Raw genomic sequence first — 20,264 nt, 5'->3', positions numbered from 1 at the left:
TTGTAAGGGTATTTCAAAATATGCCAAGAAAGTGATAAATCTGATTTAAACGATTATCTGTGGCACAGATAAAACAGGCTATTGTACATGAAAAGACATCTACTCTGAAAACCTGTTTCTAGGAAAATTTAAATTGAAATGTGTGTGCTAAACTTTTAAGAGTATTGTTAGAATCAGAAAAAAACCTGAGATTGTTTTCATTTTCTAAAGGCTTAATTTGCAAAAAAAGCCTTTTTTGTGATCCTATTAAGAAATAAAAATAATGACTTGATTTAAAGAAAAATCTTTGTATGTCTGATGTTACAAGTAATGCAATTTTCTTGACTTTAAAATGAATCTACTTGGTGAAGAATAATAAACCCAATCTTCTGGGATATTAAATGATCATGCTGAAAAGCCAACATTAACCATTAAAATGATTAAGCTGATATTAAATGACTGCTGACATTAGAATATTGAAAAGTATTAATAAGGCTGTCAGTGTCACTGAGGCACCGAGAAAGGAACTTTTATAAAGAACTAATTTTACATTAAGGAGTTTAAGCAACATTTTTATCTACTTACCCTCAAACCATCATGAGAGCAATGTCAATATTCCTGTCAAAACCCATTAGCTTCACTGAAGGTATAAAGAGAAAACTGCACCAGGATGGGAGGTTGGCCACAAATTGTGAGCCACGCTGCTTGAACTACCTTAATAAGCAGCGTAGCACCAGACACCACTCTCCAGAAGCCGACGGAGCAGGAGTAGCTAAGTCTATAGGAAAGCCCCTTAAGGTAGATGAAATCCAAGCAAGGAATACCAACTAAGTAGAAAATAACTATATGCCAAAGACAGGGACATTTTTAACTCTTAAAATTACATGATGATGCACAGAAATATCAAGTAAATTGCTGTAAACCTACTGCATAGCATGTAGTGCTGAATGCACTCAAACCTTTCAGAGGTGACTGCAAAGCAGCATACCCGCCCACCAGCCATCGCACGTCCCCTCTGTGCATTAAGTGCCATTGACTTATGCATCGAGCCCTAGTGCAAAGGACTGTGTGGCAGCCTGTCTCCACCAGCTGCGGGGACCCATGCCACGTGCGCCACGGCACTCACGCAAACACAGCCAATAACCGGAAGGGGCAAAGGATTCTCAAAACCAATCTGACACTGAAAAATTACCTTTTTTTTTTTTTAAAGATTTTATTTATTTATTTGAGAGAGAGAATGAGATAGAGCATGAGAGGGGGGAGGGTCAGAGGGAGAAGCAGACTCCCTGCTGAACAGGGAGCCCGATGCGGGACTCGATCCCGGGACTCCAGGATCATGACCTGAGCCGAAGGCAGTCGCTTAACCAACTGAGCCACCCAGGCGCCCGAAAAATTACCTTTCTATATCAAGAATACCTCGAAGGACCTCGGACTCATTTTCAGTTTGTATGTCTTGCTAGGGGATTTCACTGCCATGATGAGCTCTGACTCCCCATCTATAGCGGAGGTTAGCTAGACAACACTAGCCTCTGGAATAAGGCGGATGTGGGTTCAAGCCCCCGCCCTGCCACATGTTAGCATTTCCAGCACACTGGTCAAGTCCACCAAACTCTTGAACCTTCCGTTTTCTCATTTAGCAAAATGGGGATAACAACAACCCTTCCGGCTCAAGACTAGAGTCAGAATTAAATGAGACAATGTCTAGGAAAAACTTAGCCCAGGGCCCCTCTCAGGAAGCCTTCAAGAAAGCTGTTTCTTTTTTCTTTAAGCCGTTTTTTGCCCTCAATTTTTAAAATACTATCTCAAATGTATACATTCGGACCTTTGAAACTTTTCACATTCATGTACCATTTCATAATACGTTCTTATATCCTGTTCCTTCTCTTTATACTTCAAACCATTGTGGAAGGGAGTTTCCTATGCCTGCTTCTATTAACTATCCACACCTGATCAAAATCAAAGTGTTTCCCAAAGCATTCTCTTTTATGAGGAAGAACTGTCATTAACCACCATCAGTAATGTCTCACCACATTTCACAGAATGGAAAATGACTACAGAAACATGAGACATATGGAATTTATTAAGACTAGAATGCATACCCTTCCTATGCTCTGGGGCTGGTGAGTCCTCAAATTTAAGGGAAGCTGACAACAGAAAGGGAAAGTGAAATGGACAGAAGAGTCATTACAAGCCTGAGGAAAACCAGACCCCCCAGAAGCAAGCTACCAGGCTTCGGTGATCACTTGTGCCACTCTTGATCACTAGACTGGCACAGCAAAGAACAGTTACGCCTAAAACAACTCAACCCCAAGGTTTTCTGTGTTACTTCACTGCCTCTGAACAGCGACTTGACATCTGCGGCTTTCTAAGTCCTGACATCACCAAATCGCTATGACCCACTACACTTCAAATTACACTTCCCATTTTTGAAAATACCAGCCCCATCTCTCCCTTACCTATACTTATTCATACTTGTCCCACCTCCTTTAGGCACACCTCTGACCCCCCACAGCCCTAGTTTGCATCTGTGATAGCGCACCTAGCCTTCCAGAACCCAGTGCAAATGCCACTTCCTCTGCGACACCTTCCTGGATTCTCCTTAGGTGCAATTACTCTCTCCCTATACCTTTAAAAGGCACCTATTTTCCACTTTGAATTAGAGTTCTTTACTGATATTCTAGATGACCTCTATTATACCCTAGTCTCTCCCTGAACCATGAGCCTGTGGGGGATTTGTCTTCATATTTTCCACACAGCATCACACATGATAAGAGAGTCAATACAATTTTTTGGCAGAAGGAGTGGATTAAGTTAAATGTTGGACAGATGTAGCAGGTGTTTCTGTTTTATTTCTGTTCATCAGCCTTTTAATATTTCTAGAACAGGAGGGCATTACAAAATAGTAGGAAGGTTAGGATCAGACTGCCTGGCTACCAATCCTAGTTCTGTCACATATTAGCTGTGGGACTGTGGACAAGCTATTCCCAACAACTGAGGCAGATGCCAAAGTGGAGTAGGAATTGGAATATATCATGCAGGTGGGGTGCTCAGCAAGTACTAACCCCTCCACTGTTAGTTATTAAAATATTTATAAAAACACATTCTTGGAAATCACTAGTTTCCCTCACCTAAGAATAAAAGGAGCAATGTCAAGGCCAAGGCAAGCTAATCTGTAGCCCATGTCAGCCTGCCAACACAGTCATCTTTGGAGTGAGCACCTACGGTATTTATACTCATTCTGGGCAATGTATATTTGATAAGATACTGGTGTGAACTCAATGCCCCAAAAAACTACTTCCAAAATATAAGCAAACTGATTCCAGGAAATCTTTTTTCTTCCTATTCCTCTGTAACTTTCACGATTTCTCGCTAAAAAGTTAATTGAGGAAGGATTAATACACCTCCTCCCATCCAAGTCTCTCATGCACGTATACTATACAATAATGTCATTTCTAGAGAATCACAGCATTTCTCTCCAATCATCAGGTAATCCACGTCTTTTGGTGGACAAAGGGATAGCATGCTCCTGGCATGATTAGAAAACCAAAGATAATTTAGTTTTAACCAGCAAAAATAAGGAAGATGGGGCTTTATGACTAATGACACTCATCCATGAAACCCAAAGATAATCATGGTTGGCTTCCCAATCACTTAAAAGTTTCTAATTACCCAACTGTTTCCACATAATGTTTCAAAACGAAAATGTTGGTGGTCCTTAATAATGTCATTATAGAAATACATTTTCTACTCCCATTAAAACATTCTGCTATCCACACTCTAACTTTTTGAAGCTATTTAATACTTCTTAGGCTTGATCAAAAGCACTACCATAGATTTTGATATAAGGCTGGAACTACATGAGGTATAGTTTCCCAGAAAGAGAAGGCAAAATAATATGTAATGTGGACTTTAACATGCCTGAGTCAATTTTTCATAATTCATTCATTCTATAAACATCAATAGTTCTTATTATGTGCCCGGCTCTATGAAACTCACTTTGGATAAAAAGAAAACTAAGACACAATCTCTTCTCAAGGGGCTGCAGCCAGAAAGGGATCCAGTCTAACAGAAATTTAAATTTCAAAATATAAACACATAACCCAATTCAAGTTCTTATTTAAAGCACTGTTCAAAAATATCCATATTGTTCCCATATGTTCACTACAAAAAATTTAAAAATTTTGCTTCCAATATTTCCAAATAAAAAAAGCACTCTAAGGGCAACTGGGTGGCTCAGTTGGTTGAGTGTCTGACTCTTGATTTCGGCTCAGGTCATGATCTCGGGGTTGTGGCCTTGAGCCCTGTGTGGGTCTCCCTGCTCAGTGCAGAGTCCTCTAGGGATTCTCTCTCTCCTTCTCTCTCTCTCTCTGCCCTTCCCCCACTCCCACATGCTCTCTCTCTCTGAACAAAATCTTTTAAAAATAAATCAATCAATCAAAATAAAAGTACTCTGACTTTCCTATTTTCCCCTATATGGAAGCTGGCTGAAGTAAAGGTCTTAAAAATACGAAACTGTACAATCAAAACATTTATATTAAAAATTATCTTTTTAAAAGTATTTAATTCAGATCTAGCATCTAAGAAATATCCATCCCAAAGTGAAAAAAGGTAAATATCTTTCTGGGTCATAGGATAAGGCTTTTGAAATCTATTACAAATAGCATTATTCACATTCCATTAAAATTCCAGAAAACAAAGAACATATAATCATAATTTAATTTCCCATTGGATTAGAAAAGAATTACAGAGTTGAAGAAGGCCAGTCCCAAACCCCAATACTAACCCTTCATTTCATATCACTGTGCAGCTGAAGAAATGTTAGGCTTCTCCTGAAGAGGTTATCAAGGCAGTCAGAATTAATGAAGTTTAGTTAACCATAATTTTAAAATACTGAACTATATTTGCAGATAATCTTCAATTTACCTATTCCAGGAGTATTTTGTGACTTTCAGACTTGGAATTCTGAACAGATTTGTCTCTTGAAAACATGTAGTTCACTAGAACTTACACTATGTCATACTTTCATTCACTAAAAAAAAAAATTTCATAATGAATCATATGTTTCAGGAATAGGCCTGAGCGCTTTCTGAGACAAACCATCCCTGCTCATAGGGAACTCTCAGCCCAATAAGCAATACAGACAAATAAAAGCAGGTGTAATATAAGATACTAAATGTAATAATATAAATAATATATAAGGCAGAACAATGGAAGAAAACATAGTGGTTAAATAATGAGTTTTGGAGCTAGCCTCAGAACCTAACCACGGTTAGGTTTTTTCCTACAAACATGATTTTTCTACAAAAACCATTCCAAAGAGCTAACATTAATTACAGAAATGCAGCCTTCTGCTCCACGCTGGGAGCCACCTGTGTGACCCGAAGGCCACTGTGAATCTATGTCCACTTGCATGTGCATTTCCAGAGAGGAACAGTAGCAGAGATGTCTGGCCTCCAGTAGCTTCTGTCACATAGAGTTCATCGGTCACAGTTCAGGGTTTGCTACTGAATGACATTAATTTCTATAGCTATTAATAAAAGGTCTTGATTGTACCCACTGTGGCACATGGCTCCTTCTCTGATTTCTGCCAATACATGACCGACAAACAGTACAGTCATCTCTTCCTACAGTATATACACCTCAGGTACCTGAATGTGAAAGATAATATAAATAGAGCCATTTGACAATTATTTAATTGGGCTCTTTGTGGTATGATAATAAAGGATAATGATTTATCACCTACAAGGTAAATGGGTAAAGGGTAAAAAAAGCCCTTTTGAGGAAGGCACATTATTCAGTAAAAACACTGACTGAGTATAAAGCACTGATGTGAACTAAGAAAATTATTTTTAAAAAATTAAAAGGGACTTGCTACTAATTACAACTTTAATGAGTGTAATAAATAAGAATAAAGCCAGGGATGTCAACTGACAAGGAGAGTAGATTCATGCAGCAGGCATCGCTGATCGCTTCTTTTCTGACATCTGTCTGTAAAGTTTTCAGGAGATCATGGTTAAATTTCAAGTTCACGTGTGTACTGCTCCCTGGACTCCCTCCTGTAGGAATAGTACACAACAGGGCTACTGGTCTGTGCCAGGCCCCTCTGCTCCCCGCCACTACCAAGAAACAACCCACAGCAGCTTGTGTTCCCGAGCATGCGGCAAGGCACACACTATGTGCCGAAATTGTTGGCTACGCTGTAGGAAGGCCTAGGGTCTGATACCTTTTTCCCTAGGGTAAATTGTTTCCTTATCTCTATAGTATGGACTGTTGTGAAGCTGAGGTGATCACATAAACCATGTGCTTCCACAAAAGCCTGGTGCTTACAAATGCAATAAAAGTGTGCTTGTATTTCATCATTCCTGCTCCAGAAGTTCTGCCATGACCTCTCAGGTTCTTGCACTTTGTACAAAAACTGCCACCCCATCACTTAACTGTGAGACCTCAGGCATGTCACTGTCTCTCACGGCAGCTATGTCAACTCGCAGCTAAGCTCAGTAGTGTCACCTGCCCCAGAGGTAGGGTGTGGGAAGAATCAAAGGGGATAATTTACGAGAAAAGGCTTTGCAGTCTGCAAACGATGGTCATACTGCTGATGGTGGCATTCCTGTGCTGTCAGGCAGCCCGAAACATAAGTTAATATAAACGAACTCCATAACATCCAGTTGGGTGAGGCATGGTTACAACCCAGGAAATCACAAGGTTCCAAGGGGTGGACAAATAACTCTGGAAGACCTGCCCGGAGAAAAAATCTATAAAATGATGAGATCTTCCTGGGTATTTTCATATCTAAGATCAAGTCAATGGAGAAGGGCATGGGAAGTCAGAAGTAGAGCCAGAGTAGGGAGGATGTGGAGTTTATAAGTGTTTGTGGAATATTTCCTATGTATAAGGAGACTAGCAGTTTTCCCAGGTGAGGAAAAAACCCAAAAGCTGCTTCAAAGACAGGGATAGGTAGGGTGGGAGGAGGTTGCTCCCGCAGCTCCAAGGGCCATGTGGATATGGGTGGCGCAGCACTGGTGGGCACAGGCACTCAATGTGGCTGAGCAGGAGACCTCCTGCCAGCCCCGGGAGTCCAATCTTCCATGGTCAGAGGTCACACCGCCCAGAGCTCAGGTACATATGCTATTCAGCTCCTTCTTGTTTAACTTCTCTTCAACGCATCAATTCCCTGGTCCAGTCTGTTTTCAGACTGATCTTACTCAGATCAAGTCACTGCTCGAAAGCTTCCAGTGGCTCCTCATTGCCTTTAAAGTCTAAATTCCTTACCATAACATTTCCTTTGCTTTCTTCCAAAACATGACCCAAAGCAACCTTTCTGAATACCTCTCCAGGCTTCGTTAGGCATTCCATACCCAAGCATACCTTACAACTTCCTTGTCCTCTGTGTTCCTCCCACCCCAGCTATCTTGCCCCCCAGTTGGCTACTACAGTCCGTGCACCCTGGAATTTGGCATCTTTCCCACACCCACACCCTCCACAGAGTCCCCAAGAGATGAGTGCACCTCAGGTCACCCATCTTTGTCTCCAGGGACCCTTCCTCATCATCTCTCATTTTCTCAACACTTAGAGCCTTTATATGATTACTGTATGTCTAATACAGTGCTTACACCTAATAAATCCTCATTAGGTGTGTTCAGTGAGTGAATGTATCTTTTTTTAAACAATTTTATTTATTTGCAGAGAGAGAGAGTACAAACAAGGGGAGCGCAGGCAGAGGAGAGGGAGAAGCAGGCTCCAGATGCAGGGCTCCATCCCAGGACACTGGGATCATGACCTGAGCCAAAGGCAGACACTTAACTGACTGAGCCACCCAGGCGCCCTGAGTGAATGCATCTTTAACTCTTTTCTGGAATCTATTAATTTAAATTACAAAAGCTTAACACTTAGTCCATCTCACATGCCAGGGTGCAAGCTACATAAGAACAGAATATCAGTCTAATTCATTATTCCTCATAGTACCTAACAAAATGGCCTGCCGATTATAAGCATTGAAGAAATAACTGTTTAGTCAGTGTTAAATGTGAACTGAGAAACTAATTTCAGCTTCATACACTAGAAGTCTGGCGTTTCAGATCAAGCCTCTTGTATTCTTAATATACTGAATATTACACGCTTGTTAAATTTATATCGAAGTATAACAAAAAAACAAAAGTATCTTCAAGGATTCAAAATCAGTTTAAATTATACAGCATTTATAATTTTGAAAACCTAGATTTTAAATCTAAAAATAGAACAGAATAAAAATTCAACATTAAAGATACATTCACTTATTAGCAAGTAAACTTTAAAAAATCTCAGGACATTATTAACTTGTGGCTTCAGTTGCAAAATATCTCAGCATATTATTAACTTATAGATTTGACTGTGTCATTTGAGGGTTGTATCATTTCATAACTTGTGCTTATGAATTATTCAAATAAAACTACAGTAAGAATAAAAAATGGAAACTGGTCAGTGTCTGATCAACAATAGCAGAGACAGCCAAATGTAAGTACTTTCTGAATCCCACTGAATTCAATCCTGCTGGGTCCATCAGTGGAATGAATAGGAGAAACAATTTTTCTCCCTCTAAAAATTATACCAATTTTCTTTCAATTTGCCAGTCTCTTTTTAAAATCTATTATTTCTCAATGATCAGTTCTCCCAGAAGCTTACCATACACACACACACACACACACACACACACACACAGGTTAAATTAATAACACACTGGCTTATTTAAGCCTGATTCAAGTAAACCTAGTTAGTGAAAATCTACACCACATTAATTACTTACCTATAATTAGGAGAGTTTCTATGATCTTTATATTTTGTTCACACTATCTAAGAATTACCAAGTAGTATTTTATGCTTAAAGGAGATGACAGCATGACAGTTAACATCATGCTCCATGGTAAAAGCTGAAAGCTTTTTCTCTAAGACTAGGAGTAAGACAAGGATGTCCACTCTCACCATTTTTATTCAGTATCGTACTGTAAGTCCTAGCCACAGCAATTAACCAAGAAAAATAAATAAGAGGCACCCAAATGGGAAAGGAAGAAATAAAATGGCACTATTTGCAGATGTCATGATACTACATAAAGAAAATCCTAAAGACTACCAAAAAAACTATTCAAATTAATAAACAAATCCAGTAAAGTCACAGGACACAGCATTAACATAGAGCAATGGGTTGTGTTTCCATACACTAATAATGAGCTATCAGAGAAATTTTTAAAATCCCATTTATAATTGCATCAAAAGGAATAAAATACCTAGGAATAAATTTGACCAAGGAGGTGAAAGACCTGTACTCTGAAAACTATATAATATCCTTGAAAGAAATTGAAGACAACACAAATAAATGGAAAGATATTTCATGCTCAGATAAGAATTAGTATTATTAAAATGTCCATACTATACAAAGCAATCCATATATTCAATGTGATCCCCATCCAAATACCAATGGCATTCTTCTCAGAACTAAACTAAAGAATACTAAGATTTGTATGGGATCACAAAAGGCCCCAAATAACCAAAGCAATCTTGAAAAAGAAGAACAAGGCAGAAGGTATCATGCTCCCTGATTTCAATCTATACTATAAAGCTAGAGTCATCAAAACAGTATGGCAATGGCACAAAAACAGACACATTGATCAATAGAAGAGAACAGAGAACCCAGAAATAAACCTGTGCATATATAGCCAATTAATCTATGACAAAAGAGGCAAGAATATATGATGGGGGAATGGTACCTTTAATAAATGATGCTAGGAAAACTCAACAGTTACATGCAAAAGAACTGGACCACTATCATACACCATATACAAATATAAATTCAAAATGGATTAAAGGCTTGAATATAAGACCTGAAACCATAAAACTAGAAGAAAACACAAGCAGTAAACTCTTTGACATCAATCTTAGCAATTTTTTTTTGGACCGGTTTCCTCAGGCAAGGGCAACAAAAGGGATTATATCAAACTCACCAGCTTTTGTACAGTGTTAGAAACTATCGACAAGACAAAAAGGCAACCTAATGAATGGAAGAAGATATTTGCGTATCATGCATCTGATAAGGGGTTAATATCAAAGCATATAAAAAACTTACACAACTAAATACCCAAAGAAATAAGCAACTTGATTTAAAAAAGGGCAGAAGACTCGAATAGACATTTTTTTTCCCAAAAAAGGCATACAGGTGGCCAACAGACACATGAAAAGATGCTCAACATCACTACTCATCAGGGAAATGCTAATCAAAACCACAAAGATAACACCTCACACCTATCAGATTGGCTATTACCAAAAGGATAAGAAATAACAAGTGGTAGCAAAGATGTGGAAAAAAGGGAATCCTTGTACACTGTGGGTGAGAATGTAAATTGTTATAGCTACTATGAAAAACAGTATGTAGTTTCCTCAAAAAATTTTAAAATAGAACTACCATATGAGCCAGCAATTCCAATTCTGGGTATTTATCTGAGGAACATAAAAACATCAATTCGAAGAAATATATCTGCCCTATATCCACTGCAGCATTATTTACAATAGCCAAGATATAGAAGCAACCTAAGTGTCCATCAATAGAAGAAAGGATAAAGAGGATACAGCATATATGTATATACATATACATACAGTAGAATACTACTCAGTCATAAAAAAGAATGAAATATTGCCATATTGCCTCTAGGTTGGACCTAGGGGATATTATGCTAAGTGAAATAAGTCAGAAAAAGTAAGTATCATATGATTTCACTTATATGTGCAATCTAAAAAGCAAAACAAAAATAAACTAAATAGAAACGGACTCATATTAAACTGGTAAGAACAGATACTACACTTGATCTTAGCCAAAAGGCCGAGAAGCGATGAAACGGACTCATAGATATAGGACACAAACTATTGGTTACCAGAGTGGGTAGGGGTTTGGGAGTGGGCAAAACAGGTGAAGGGGATTAAGAAGTACAAACTTCCAGTCACAAAATAAGTAAGTCACAGGGATGTAATGTACAGCATGGGAAATATAGTCAATAATATTGTAATGACTTTGTATGGTGATAGATGATAACTAGACTTATTTGGGGGACCATTTCATAATGTATAAAAACATCAAATCACTCTGATGTATACCTGAAAGTTAACAGGACAGTGTATGTCAATTATATTTTAAAAAAAGACAACAGCATGAAAAATTTAAAAAGAGAGTTTCAGTGTTTTATATTTTTCTCCAGAAATTTTTCTCCCATTCACCATCTGCAGTATATGAATTAGATGATCATGACCCTCGGTGCACTTAATATGCGATCTCCATTCACATGGACCTCCCAAGGGGAGTAAAATGAGATCAACATAATATATGACTCCTTCAATGTCTGCATGTTTAGAGTTATCAAAAAAATTCTGATACAAGTGGAATTGTAAAGAAAGTAGTGAAAGTACAAATACTATTACTGCACTTGCTTGGATTTATGATGAAAGTCAAAAAATCCTCCAAGGAAACCACATCTGCCTCACTGTGGTAAAACACACACACACACACACATTTTTTAAAACAATTATTTACCAACTTATCCAACATGTATGGCACAAGTTTGTGTACTATAATATATTTTACATCCCTTTTCAGCAAAGGAGGAGGATTAACAGATCTCAGATGTTGTACACACTCCACTAACCTTTACCTACAATTAACAAAAATTAATGCAATGCAACAATAACTTCATCTTCAGATTACCAAGATTTACGACATTAAACAGTATATACTTTCTGTTTTAAAATTTTTCTACTTAGCTCCAATATCAGATTCAGCACACAAATTATATGTGAGTTAAATTAAAAGCATATTTTATAACATTTTCTTTTTAGGATAAAGGTGACATATAGGGGTTTGTTCTTCTCCAACAGTCTTCTTTATTCCTAAAACAGTAACTGTATTTATCATATCTGCTTGGTATCAGTATTTGTTGGATTCACTCCACATGAAGTACAAGACTTTCCTATGTGATTCCTCACTAGCTTCATTACCTTTGTAACATATTCTAAGGGTGATATTTTTATTATTGCATATTTAAAAGACACATATAAAATTTTATTATTCAGGAGTTATTACAAATGACAAAAAATGTTCTTTTAGAACTTAATACCATTCTATCATGTCCTGAGTTGTTTTCTTGAAATAGTTAAGTAATTTTCTTAAGAACATTTTTCCCTTGTGCTGTGTGGGGCACACTTCATATCTTGTTTCTCAAATTATAAATAGTTCTCTGCAGCATCTCTGAAATTTGGAGTAATCTACAATATTCTACTGAGTAATAGATGAAAATTCTGAGTTAGCAGTGTGCTATGAATACCAGAGGCAACAAAAATTCTATATATGAACAGTATATGAAGTAGAGAAGCCAGGTCAACACACACAAAGAGGAGAGGTAGCATCATCTTGAGTTCTGGGGTTTATATATCTCTGTCTCCATCTCAAAGGCTTCAGTTCTCCATTCAAAGGTCCATGTTAAGGTCCTAGTTTATTTACAAGATTCTTTTTCATTTTAATGCCTCTTATGGCACAACTTCTAGTAACTTCCTATCTTTTAAAAATATAATGCCAAAAAGGGATGATGAAAAGTTACCATAGTTCAGTGTCTCCATGGTAAGGTAAGTAACCACTCCTCTTCCTACAGAAGAGAGTACCGATAGACTTCTACCCCCCTGTCTAGATTCTGTGTGTTCAGTATACTACACCTCCAGAAGTGCTTTGAAGTGTCAGGAACAACATTGGGTGATGAATCCCTCTGATTACCTAGCCATGTGCAGAAGAATGAGACACAAGATTAAGGTTTTATAAACTAAATAATATCTGTAAACTTCATGTATAATTCATCATGCCTTAAACTATTCATATAACACAGAATGGCATGTAAATTTGTGCACTTCCAACTTTTACATAAAGTCTGGGCTCGATATTCCCTACTAGCTACCAAATCCACCCCCACCTTCTCTACCCTTTTACTATGCCCTGAAGGCCAACCTACATGGTCTCTGCCTCTGGTTAGGGCCCATCAACAGGGGGATCCATTAAGAGGCTCAAAGACTTAAGGAAGGAGAGATCTGGCATTTTAGTTCATGGCCTCCATACCTGAAGGCTCTGGTTTGGCACCAGCTGAATTCATCTGTGAAAGTCACAGTTCTTGTGAGCTAACCCTCCAATGACTGTTTCCTGCCCTGGTGCTCCCACAAAAGTAAAAAGCACAGGGAAAGATGCACAAAGGGCGAGTGTGATAACCTGACAGCAAATCCTTATGGCTTGGAAGTGCCTGGACGGCTCTCTTCCTGACTTCTGGAAGCACCTGCTTCAGTTGACACCTTAGGCATAAAGTTGTCTGAACCTTCTTCTACGACTCCTATCGTCTCATCACACATGAACCTTGGGATTCTCCTGAACGCAATCATCTGGGGTTTCTTTTTCCCCAACACCTATACCCTGTACTGAACATTTACAGGAACTGAGCTAGAAGCTTCAGTCTTTCAATGATTGACAGAAGACAGTCCACAGCATCCAAAGCTTGGGGGAACAGCATCCCCAGAGCTTTTCTGGAAGGACTATCTCTGTATTTCCAGCACCATCTTTCTTTTGGAGAGTCTCCATCATTCCATCTCTATTCTTCTAGTGAGGGTGCATTCAAAGATTTCTCTAGCATTTCTTCCCTGTGGAATAAAGCTCCTTGCAGGAGCAGGACAGGAGAGGGTGGTATCTTTCAGGTGTGGGACACAGATCTGGAAATATGGCATCACAGCTTCTGAGAAAGAACCAGTCCTGCCCATCTTTCCAGGAAAGAGCCAGACATACGTCTTCAAAAGTGCTACATGCTGGGGAAGCAGCTTTAACTGGAGTGTATGTGAGGGCTGACAAAACATGATGTCATAACCTCAGTTTGCTTCCACAAACACACTTCTGGGGAATTTTTTTAATGCTTTAAACTCTTATACCTCCTTTTTTTTTTTTAAGATTTTATTTATTTATTTGAGAGAGAGAGAGTGAGAGAGCAATCATAAGTGAAAGGGGGGGGAGGGTAGAGGGAGAAGCAGGTTCCCCGCTGAGCGGGCAGCCCGATGCAGGACTTGATCCCAGGGCTCTGGGATCATGACCTGAGCTGAAGGCAGACACTTAACTGACTGAGCCACCAAGGTGACCCACCTTGTTTATGCTCCATACAAACATAGAAGGTACATGTAGTCAAATACAATTTCAGTCCATCTCCATTACCATAAAATATGAAGCATAGTATTGCTTGCTGTCCATTAAGGAAATTATCATTCTACATGAACATAAACATATTCTGTTGCCAATACATACTTTATCGTGCTTAGATGTGCATTTTAAATGGAAAGTTAAATTATCCTAGGGAATAAAATTATCATTAGGAAGGTTTCCTAAAGCAATTACGGTAGGAGTGGATTTTTAAATTATCATCTAACAGGCTGCTGATATCAGATAAATTAAGAATAAATCAAAATAAGATTAAATGTGTAAATAATGTGTTACCTCAATTACACTATAGGTATAAGTCATTACATGGAAAGGTTTTTATTGAAAATGGAGAACATTCACCAAAAGTGATTTTTTTCTCCCTGGTGGTTTTATGCCATTTATTGTATCTCCTTGCCAGACTGCAATTAAATTTCAGATTTTCTCTAACTCACCAATGAACCCCCTTTTGCCTATTTATCCATTTAGAAATCTCATACTTCAAGTATAAAAAATTCCATGCTATCAAAAGTAATGATTTGCTCTTTTCAAAATTACATTTTCAATATTTAAAATACTTTTTGCAATCTAATAGTGAAACTGGTCAGTTTTGTGCATTCCCAATGCACATATTAAAATTTTACTTTAAAACATTTATTATGAGATTAGTTGAGGTTATAAACTAGAACAAAATCATTTTGAATAAGTCAGAAGCAATAACCTTATTTTACACCAATTCTTTCTACAGCAGCTTATATTTGTTTTATAAAACAGTCAAAATCTTTTTGAAACTATTACTTCTTTCAGGAGCTTTCTCTTTGATGTCATTAACTTTGGCCTCTTTTTTTATCTTCAATCTTAAATTAATTCCCTGGGAAGCACATAGCTTGTTGGCTGGTTGGAGGGATTAAATATAAGGGTTTATAAAGAAAAGCAGCTTTTGATACAATGCTATTACAACATGATCACTTACCCATAAATTGTCAGATACAGAGGGTTTTTTATGTTAGACACAAATGTTGTTCATTTTAAAAGCTATTAGCAGGCAACAAATAGAATGGGGATTATTTTTGTAGTTTGTATTCATTTTACAAATAAATAATCAGCTAACATGACTCCAGGACAACAAACAATGCTTTTTGCTCCTGTGTTATTTGCTTGCAGATCTTTTTTCTTTTTTTTGCCACAGGTATTCATTGTCATATGCTAAAAGGCCCCTTCTTATTCACCTAGTCAAAGGATTTCATTGATATTATGCAAATAAGGGAATATGCCTGAAATATTCTAATTTAACATTAGCTTTTGGGTGCTTTTGGGTTTCTATGATTTGAGACAGCAATTGTGTAGCAATAAAAGACTCTTGTTTAAGGCAGAAGTGTGTTTTTTTAATCACCACACATTGTTTTAGAATAGTTTTTGAGAAAGCATTTTAAGCAAAAAGATTTCAGAGCAAGGGTCGGCTTTTTGTCTTAGGGTTTTTCCCCAGCATCTACTCCCTCTGTGCCTGGTAACCACACCCTGAGTTCCTTCAGGGTATGTACCCCTCCATCAGTGGGTGCAGACTTGGAGTCCCTGCCTTTCTGGAGAAAGATCCATGAAACATTCTCTTCAGTGTTTTGAGTCTTGATTAGTGTGGTGCCTAAAGAGAGAAAAGGATCCCATCCTGTTGCCTGCAACATGCCCTGAAAAGACAAGGCAGTAGTTAGGTAATAAATCTTGTTCCCTAAAACTCCTCTGGATCGCTTCTGACAGTCACTATCCTGAGTCCAGTTTTCTGGCCTGCCACTGGATTCTGTGAGCTTCCTGAGGTCCTTACGATAAATTCCCTTTCTGCTTTAAATTAACTGTGGTCCAATTTTATTGCTTGCAACCAAAGAATTCTAACTGATACAGGTGCCCTTTTGTGAGATTATCTCTATGATACAGTAATGGACACTGACTTGATTTTAGCCATCAGATGTTCCTCCAAGAGATGAATTATTGCCTGACCTTGCTTGGTGGCCCTTGAGGAGGCCTTAGGAGGTAAACTCAAAAATATCAAAGCCTTAGGAGAACTGCTTCTAAGGGTTTGGCTGTTGCCATATCACCCTAGGACTTGGTAACTGATCAACATGGTAATGTTACATTTGCCCGTTTATATAATGGACCTTCTAATTTATGACCTATAATCTCAATTATATTTGTAGAAACCCCAAGTGATCCAGTACCACAGACTCATTCCCGCAATAAAATGAGCAGTGAACTGACCCATAATACATCTCTGTCTCACCTATAACACACATTGGAAGTCTGCATATAAAGAGTTTAGAAATACCTGAACAATACTCTCTCCTCTTCTAATATGTTCACTATCATCTTTAGGAATCTCTAACACCCTTTGAGGCATCAAGATATAATGATCATACTTGAGCTGAAAATTCTGCCCACAAACTTCTTAAAATCAAATGAAATTAGCCATCCTGACTGAAATAAGATGTTTGCTGGGCCACATAGGTTAGTGCTTATTCCAGCAGGGTTCAGACAGAGCTCGGAGTGCTTGGAGGCATTCTGAGATATTCTTTGTGGTGGGTGGATTTCTAAAAATGAACCCACACCCACCCCTAGATACCACACCTTTTAGAACTGAATAGGATGACATATCACTCCTATGATTTTTTCATTATTATGCTTATCATCATATGCATACTTCTGATTATGATAACATTATGCCATGCTGTTATATGGCAAAGTGGACCTTAAGAGTGAGACATTCTAGGGTGCCTGGATGGCTCAGTTGGTTCAGCGACTGCCTTCGGCTCAGGTCATGATCCTGGAGTCCCGGGATCGAGTCCCGCATCAGGCTCCCTGCTCGGCGGGGAGCCTGCTTCTCCCTCTGACTCTCCCCCCTCTCATGTGCTGTCTCTCTCATTCTCTCGGTCTCAAATAAATAAATAAAATCTTTAAAAAAAAAAAAAAAGAGTCAGACATTCTAACCTCAGGGGCTGATCTAATCTCTTAAGCTCTCAAAAGTGGAGAGCTTTCTCAGGCTGGTAGCACGAAAGGAGGAAGTCAGAAAGATTTGACTGCATGAACCCTTGCTGGCCCTGAAGATGGAGGGGCCATGAGAAGGATGCAAATAGCTTTTGACAAGCTGAGAACCACCTCCCACTGAACATCAGCAAGGAGATGTGGTCCTCAGACCAGAGCCACAAGCAACTGGGTTCCACCAGCAATGAACATGGAAGTGAATTCTTCCCCAGAGCCTACAGATAAGCACTCAACCAGGGGACACCTTGATCTTGGCCTTGTGGTACCCTGAGTATACAAAGCCAGCCCAGCCTTCTGACTTACAGAACTGGGAGCTACTCAATGCATATTGTCTTAATCTGCTACATCTGTGGCAACATGTCACACAACAGCAGAAAGCGAATATGTCCCTTGATCAGGAAACTCTTGGGGTGCCTGGGTGGCTCAGTCATTTAAGTGACTGACTCTTGATTTTGTCTCAGGTCATGATCTCAGGGTCATGAGATTGAGCCCTTGGGGCTAAGATTTTCCCTCTCTGGCTCCCTCTACCTCTGCCCCCTGCCCCTGCTCTCTCTCTCAAAAAAAAAAGGGGGTGGGGGGTTAGGGGTACCTGGGTGGTTCTGTTGGTTGAGTATCCAACCTTGATTTTGACTCAGGTCATGATCCCAGGGTCGGGATTCAGCCCTGCATTGGGCTCTGTGCTCAGCAGGGATTCTGGGAGTCTGCTTCAGATTCTCTCTCCCTCTCTCTCCATCCCTACCCTCGCTCATGTGCTCCCCCCCAACTCAAAAAAATAAATATATATATGTATATGCTGAAAGAAACTCTTGGTCAGCTAAAATTACTTCTCATATCAGAGCTTCTAGGTATCTTCCCATGGAAAAGAAAGTGTCTATGGGCAATTACTCTCCAAGTTCCTTTGCCAACCTCCCATGCCCAGTAAGATCCTCTGTCACGGAAGGGGCAAAAGGAAGGGACAGGACAGCCACAATGAATGAGTGACAATTCAGGGCCATGATGTTACAAGCAGTCTTCACTTGATGTGCAGAGCAGTCCTAGCAGGAGAGAGCACATCCTCATTTCACAGAAAAAGAAACTAAGCTCCCACAGATAGTAGGTTACAGAGAAGCTCAAAGTTACACACCAGCATGTGAGAGCCAACAAGAAACAAAGTGTTCTCCAAACTGGGTTTTCACTGTTAAATTTATCCCAAATTACACTTACCCAAAAATTACTGCAGGACACTAAACCATAAGGACACTAAAGAAACCCAAAGAGTAGGCTTCAGGCCCAGGGTGCTCTGGCCAATGAAACTCACACTCTCCATCTCTGAGACTGAAGGAAAGAATGTCTTCACAGAGCCACTTAAAATAAAAACTCCTAAACAACTCCCCCCAAGCCCCTGAAGCAAATTATATCTGAAACAAAACAAAACAAAACAAAACAAAACTTTTGTGATTTCTTACAAGTAAATCATGTCTCTTTTTTTTTTTTTTTTTTTTTTTTGAGACAGAGAGAACAAGAGAGAGAGCACATGAGAGGGGGGAGGTTCAGAGGCAGAAGCAGGCTCCCTGCTGAGCAGGGAGCCCGATGCGGGACTCGATCCAGGGACTCCAGGATCATGACCTGAGCCGAAGGCAGTCGCTTAACCAACTGAGCCACCCAGGCGCCCAATCGTGTCTCATTTTTAAGCTGCATTTTAAAAGTAACTTGAAGAGGTCATATATTTTCATCAACCCTACAATTACACCACAATGGGTCTTTTTTGATTTTGAATTTTTGGCACCTAACAAATAGAGCTTTTTAAATACTTTCTACTATCATTTGATTGTAGATTGTAGATTGCACCAATCATGTAACAATTGTCCCATATCCTGAGAAAGCTGGAATAAATCAGGTATAGCCTAATAAAAGGGAACAGAAATGAGTGAAACTTAAGATGCTATAGGCTTTTCTTCTTTATTTCTGTTTTTCACATATCACATAATATTGATAACATTGACCTCATAGCCAAATAATTCTAAATAAAATTGCCTGTTAGTATGTATTTAATGCTACTTTCTCTATCAAGTTGTTTCATAGACCTTCGTAGATAGTCCCCTGGGATAGCTCTATCTGAGATACTCTCCGGCCACAATATTTAAATACACGCAAACCAGGATAAGGCTAAAATCTAGCCTACAGGTTATGAGCTGGAACTCAAGAATCTAACCAACTATACTGGAATCCCAGCCCTTCCTAGTTGAGTGGTCTTGAGAATGATACATAATTTCAGTTTCCTCTTCTGGAAAATGCAGATCACAGTACCACCCGTAGGATGGTAAAGGTTAAATAAATTAACTCACAAAGCACTTACATAGTGCTTACTAGGTGTTGGGCACGATTTTAAACATCAGTTCTAATGAATGTTTTGCTCATTATATTTACACACTCTCCTCTACAGCCACTGCCAGTGTATGACAAACACCTAGAAGAGACTTCTGGGGTCTTCTTTTCCAGGGCCCCCCATCTCTACATATTCCCAATTAAACCAGAAATATACTCATCTACAGCCTTAGGTATGAGAGGACCACATTTTTAGTACATAAATAAAAATGTAAAATTACTGTAAAGTGAATATAAAAACTTCAGAGTTGTTATTAAAAGCAAAGTAACCAACAACCAAGCAGGTAATGTGGCTAATGTAGTGGTTGTGGTCATCTGGAAGGCAGTACAAATTAGCAATATTTAGTAGGTAAACCAGTAATGCATTTGGGAGCTCTTCTTGGATGTGAATAAGGATTCTTTTTAGGAATGTAACACTATTTTAATTTCCAAACACAGTAGGTGAGAGAGTACTGAGCAGAGAGGTATGCAACAAACTGATGCTGAAAACAAAATTATAAGGAGGAAACTTGATGGTATATGCCAATGGGCTCCACTTGCCCATTAAGCAATAATGATAAATTTGCTCATTAAGAGCAAAGTCCTATAAAATATGGACTTTGTAGGCAGACAGACCCTCTACTTTCTAGCTTTAACCTTGGCAAGCTACTTTATTACTTTAATTGAAGCA

General features: G+C 38.8%; 1 protein-coding gene and 1 pseudogene across 2 annotated transcripts in view; both read right to left on the bottom strand.

Moving 5' to 3' along the window:
• PTPRM (protein tyrosine phosphatase receptor type M) overlaps positions 1–20,264 on the bottom strand; it is an 806,716-nt gene that overhangs the window by 675,163 nt on the left and 111,289 nt on the right. The gene's annotated exons all lie outside the window — the stretch shown is intronic.
• On the bottom strand, positions 10,722–10,834 carry LOC118004817 (annotated as a pseudogene).

This window comes from Mirounga leonina, unplaced genomic scaffold, assembly GCF_011800145.1.
Source record: "Mirounga leonina isolate KUSES-001 unplaced genomic scaffold, KU_Mleo_1.0 Mir_93, whole genome shotgun sequence".
In the NCBI taxonomy this organism is placed as follows: Eukaryota; Metazoa; Chordata; class Mammalia; order Carnivora; family Phocidae; genus Mirounga; species Mirounga leonina.
The sequence above is the reverse complement of the archived record's forward strand: the minus strand, read 5'-3'. Positions and strand labels throughout refer to the sequence as shown.